Source organism: Xyrauchen texanus, chromosome 29, assembly GCF_025860055.1.
Source record: "Xyrauchen texanus isolate HMW12.3.18 chromosome 29, RBS_HiC_50CHRs, whole genome shotgun sequence".
Taxonomy (NCBI): domain Eukaryota; kingdom Metazoa; phylum Chordata; class Actinopteri; order Cypriniformes; family Catostomidae; genus Xyrauchen; species Xyrauchen texanus.
In genome coordinates, this window is record NC_068304.1 from 572,572 (window position 1) to 578,762 (window position 6,191).

The window sequence follows — 6,191 nt, forward strand, 5'->3', positions numbered from 1 at the left end:
AGCAATAATATCATAAATATACTGAATTGTTATCTACTCTTTAGGAGTTTGCCTACTATATTCTGGATTTTTATGCTTTAGAGACTGTTATTAATTTTCCGTATTTTGCCAGTTTTATTACAATATTTCAATATTACATTGGGTGTTTTTTACGGAAACAGAAAATTCACAATGCAAGTTATGTAATGCAAGTTATGCATATTATGACTAGCGAATGATTTAGTCGAAAATAAATTTGCCCGGGGCTGGTTGCACCAGCTATATGCAAGTTACAACTTACTGTAGCCTAGTTGTGGTGTAAATGGGCACTTAGTCACAATTTACGCACTACAAAATATTTGAGCGTTTCACCATTAAACTTAGGTAGGACGTAACCCAATGTATAACTAAATATTTACGGAAGCCGTTACTAGGAGTAACGGATGGAATATAAAAGCAGCATATCAATGAGCTCATGTTTTGCGTGACAGGCATCAGTCATTTTGATACACAGTATGATGCTGACATTTACACTCGTTTACATTTACGAGAGAGAAAAAAACTTTTAAGCAACTCTTCAGCATGAAACCGATCAAAGGTGCAGTTTTCAGGGTGTGTCACCCGGTGTCAAGTTTCAACACATTAAAAATACATTTAGGATTTTAAAATGAAAAAATATCAATTTTTCCAGCCGGTTGTATTAGAAAGTATTTATCACCCCTTATTTATTTTAGATACAGTTCCTAAATATTGTTATTTACACAGGGCAAAATATACTATTTATCAAATCTACTTTTATTACGTATTATATTTTAATGGGGATATAATTTATTACAGCTGACAGTTATGTGAGCAAACAAGGTTTGAACATCAACCGTAACAAGAACAAATTTAAGTTATACGGCTTGTTAACACTTCTGTGTACAAATTTGAAGGCTGTTTATTTGATCAATACAGGTAAACGTCATATTATATGACTACGCATTACTTTACGGAGAGCTTATGACCTACTTGTTAAGTCTTGCCTTAAGAACAGATGGTGCAACCAAATTAATTACTTACTTAGTTACAGTAGTTACTAGGCCCCTAGAGTGAACTTTACGTCCTAACTTACGTGAGAACTTATGCACAGCTGGTGCAACCCTACCCTGTTCATTTGCTTCATTGTCAGTGCAGAGTCCAGGTGGGTCTCAGAGTCGCAACCACTCGGTGAGAACATTTCATCAGTCATGGGTTAATCGAGATTACATATCTCAACCGCCCAAGTGAGCATCTCAATCAGCTCAGCTTCAGAGACAATTTCCGCTGTGCAGGGGGAAATACCAGCTGGCCCGTCAGCCAAGTGTGACCAGGTTTCACCATCAGAGGCCTCCAGCAATATAGCATCACCCTCATCATCTCCTCCGAACGTGATTGAATCATGTGTGTCAATAGTGAGGCATAGATCATCGTGGGCATACTGAATTTGCGAAGCCGCTTGATATGGAGGAGAGAAGAGATGTGAGTCTTGAGTGGGCAATAAATTATTCTCAAAATCTCAGCACTTTAAATAACGTCCTCACTTAATTCCCTTGTGCAGTCCCTCTGGAGATGCAGAGGTTGGATATCAGGATGAGAGGGGACTGGCAATGGCTTGCAGACAAATGTGAGTTGAGAGCGAAGTGTCTTGAGTTTAATGTGCTCAAAGTAAATGCAACAAGTATTGAAGAGTGCCGCTTCCACAGGTAAAGCAACATCGTGCTCAGAAAGAGGGATATACTGTATCACTCACATGGGGGGATACATTTATGAAATGCCATCTTGATAAAAACATCTTTAAGCATACAGCTCTTTTAGTTTCTTTTCACAACTCCCCCAAACATAATTGAATACAATTGCAAGCACAGAAGTGTTAAAGGATACGCTGATTGTCGGACCACAAACAGAAAGAAGAAAATGATCCACTTGCTTTACCAGGTGTTCAGTTATAGATGATGAAGCAATATGTTGGGCTTGCAAGGCACAAGAGATATAATCGTGACCCTGAAGAACACATTTTTGACTAAATGGTGCTGTGCTTCTCTTTATTTGCCTGCGATGATGCATGCATAAGAGGCAGAGCACCAGGTGCCAATAAGATTGCCATGATTCTAAAGAGCTTCAGAGATAGTCACTCCTGGGAGGAGTTCCCATAGTGACCAACTTAAAAGGGAACTAGCATGTCAATTCATATTACATCATGGAACCTTCAAGTATGGTAATTATAGAAGATAAGAAAATGCTCTTAACACAGATTTAGATTAGATGAAGCACGTCACATTGCATGCTGACAATGCTTGCAGGGCCTATACATAAAAACACAACACCTACATTATAAATAAACAAATAGGAATACAAGTAATAACTATATGCACATACCTCATAGAGAGCAGATCTTTGCAGATATGATAGGTTGGTTTTGTGCAGATTAATTGCTTATACTTTTGTTTTTATGTTGGCAGTGTCTGAATTCCCACATTATAATTTTTTGTGATTAACATTTTTATTGATTCCCAAATAAATAAAAATACAGCACATCATAAATGAACAATTACACAATTTTACCCCCTTTAGTTCCCCATCCCCTCCCAATCCCCAAACCCAAACCCAAACCCAACCCACAAAAACATAACTGTGGTCAAGCCTGAGTTACCCACATAAAATATAAATTAATACAAATTTCAGAAAAAATACAAATATTACAATCACCAAATATCGAGAAAAAAAGGAAAAAGTCCACAATGGATACAATTCACAAATTCAACCTTAATCATGTTCCTCTCCACATGGTCCTCACTGAGAGCATTCTAGGAAGGTCAGGTACTTGTCCCATTTCTTACCATGAACATCTAATCTGCCAAGCTGTTTCTATGACATCTTTTCAAATGATGCCATCCTACCCAATTTGGTAAACCATTTTTGAAATGAGGGAGCACACTTTGACTTCCATCCTCTAAGAATTATCTGTCTGCCAATCATTACACTAGTTTGGACCCCGCGTTTTGTTTATTTGTCACCTAGTTTAATAATCGCCCCATCACCCATTATACATAGTCTGGGGCAGAATGAAATTTGAGTATCTAGACCCTCACAGATAAAATTCTGGACTCTTACCCAGAATTCTTGAATCATAGCATAGAATCACAGATCATGGGCTATGTCTCTGTAACTGGTGTAATTTATTCATTAATTTGTTTTGACTTTTGTGGGGTTTTTTCTCTTCTGTATTTGTATTATTTTTCAAATGTATTGTCTGTATATATGTTCAATCTAGGTTATGTCTTGTTATTAGTCAGTCAGTCAGTCATATTTATTTATAAAGCACATTTAAAAACAACAGCTGTTAGGACACAAAACACAATCAAAGACAATGCACAAAAATATTTACCACTACACCTACTTATAACCAAATGCAATAATAAATAGATTCATTTTAAGGAGAGATTAAAATCATCATATTCTGATGCAGTTTTTATGTAAAGTGGCAAATTATTCCAAAACTGTGGCGCAGCCACTGAGAAGTCTTGTTCTCCTTTCAGTTTGAGACGTGTCCTTGGAACAGTCAACCGTAGACTATTGGTTGATCTGAGGTCTCTGGATGTATTGTGATGAAATGAAAGAAGATCTGAGATATATGGGGCGGCCAAACCATGCAAACCCTTATAAACGAACAATAATACTTTGAACTTAATACAATGTTTGACAGGGAGCCATTGGAGAGAGACCAGCACTGGTGAAATATGTTCCCTCTTCTTTGATCCAGTCAACATTCTAGTGGCAGCATTTTGGACACGCTGAAGACTTGACAGTAGAGACTGTGAGACACCCAAATACAATACATTACAATAATCTTATATGGATTAAATAAAAGCATGTATTACAGACTCCATATCTTTGGATGATAAGAATGACTTCAACAGCTTCTGACAACAGCATTGTTTATCATTGTTCATCTGTTTATCAAAAGTCAAAGCAGAATCAAAATGAACACCTAAGTTTATAGCATGTGTATGAAGGTTACCAGATAGAGGCCCTAGTTTACTGGCAACCATCTCTGTAGAAGCAGAGGGGCTAAAAGTTAAGACTTCAATTAAACTGCTTTGTTTAACTGAAGGAAGTTGGTTGACATCCAATGTTTAACATCTCTAAGACAATCAAATAAACACTGTAGACTTGAAACATCCTTTGGATGTAAGGGAACGTAACACTGAGTATCATCTGCGTAGCAGTGGTATACTACATTATAATTTCTAAAAATTTAATACAGAGGGAGCATATATAAAGAAAACAAAACTGGACCCAGAATTTAGCCCTATGGGACTCCATAAAAAACTGAGAGGATGAATAACTGCCAGTCTCCACGGAAAAGGTTTGATCCTTTAAATATAAAGCAAACCAATTTAAAGCACGACCCTGAATACCAGTAAGCTTTAAACGATATAAAAGAATGCCATGATCAAGAGTATCAAATACTTCACTAAGATTGAACAAAATTAGAACAGCACAATTACCAGAGTCAACAGAAAGCAATAGGTCATTTAATACTTTAAAAATGAAGAAATCTGGTTAAACACAACCTTTTGATAATAACTTCATGAAATTTTGTTCCCGTTATTGTTCGTAAAAGAAAATAATGTAGCGGAACTTTTCTTCAGGTGTTTGTTTGGGGAGGGAGCGTTATCGGTGGAGCATCTCCAGGGTTTTCCTTTGCTGTGTCTGAAAATCGCCCACTCGTTCACTCATTCACTATTTCCTATATAGTGAATGGCTGTGAGTGCACTATATTTCAGCAGTGAGTGAACGAAATGATTGAGCATTGATTCCATGCATCAGAGAGCACTCGGGTCATGAACATTTCACCTGTGTGGTTTCATGAATTTTATCATCTCGATATTAAATATGGGAATTATGAAGAAGGCAATGTTTTATGTTTTACTGTGCATACCCCTGGCATTAATAATCACAATACAATTAATCTTTTCACAACTGTTCATTTTTTATGCCTATTAAATTAATGATAAAGAGAAAATACTTGAACTAGTCATGTTTATGTATATTATTTTTCATAAAAATATAATTGAATGGTTTACTTTACATGTCAATAAAGATAAAAAAGGCTGAAAACGCTACTGTGATATATATATATATATATATATATTAATAAAAAAAAACTGTAGAAAAGTAAACTACCAACAAAAACTAACACAAGTGCACAAGCACACATTTTCGCGAGGTTCTTCTTGTCAGTGTCCTCCACTCGAGTCCTCCACCTGGTGAATCTTATTTTCCTAAGGAGAAGAAAAAGGCATATTACACAAAGAGTAACAACTTTGAGGCATGCGTTGTTAACTTAAGAAGTTGTTAAGACAATATACATTCAGCTGAAAACTAAATAACTGAAGAATAGATCCATTAAACTCCTGGAAAATTTCTTACAAGATATTTAAGAACTAAACTTAGACTTCAGTTTTTAGTTTACAGTTGAATATATTTTATCTACATAAGATATCTAATAATAGATAGTGTTCAAATTTGATGTTAATAATAATACACTGCTGTCATTGGACCCGCAGAGTGGTGAACAGATGAGAGACCACTTAGCTGCAGCCAGCTGCTCCAGATTTTGATGATCTTCCTCCAGCCCTACAACATCATGATTATTTATTAAATCTGTTTCTATAAATGACTATTAACTAATCTATCATAGTTATTATATAGTTAAACTATGAAAAAGGACTTAGGGTGTTTGTTGGTATAAATCATCTTGTGTAAAATAAAAATTAACAAACATAACGCAAATCAAACTTTTTATTCAAAATGCAAACTTTAAATTGTATCCACAATTTTTTCAAGAATTGAGAGAAGTCTCCTCATTCATCTCTTCACATTCTCTCTTCTGCCCTCTCAGCCTCTCTCTCTAAAAAATAAAGCACTAAGTCCCTTCTCTGTCTCTTTGCTGACCCTGCATCTCCACCCCCTCTCATGTCCTCCTGCTCTGGCTCCTGTGGTACTGAATCAGGGGAATTCACTGCAGCAACCATGGAGTTGCTGATGAGGCATTTAGGATGGGAGGCTGGATCGTCTCCCACCTATTGCCTCATCCATGAGGTTGTACCAATTCCATGTTCCTGCAGTGGATTCCCCCAATTCAGTCCCAACTCCAGTGGGTGGCTTCCTTAGCTCCTAAAAACGAT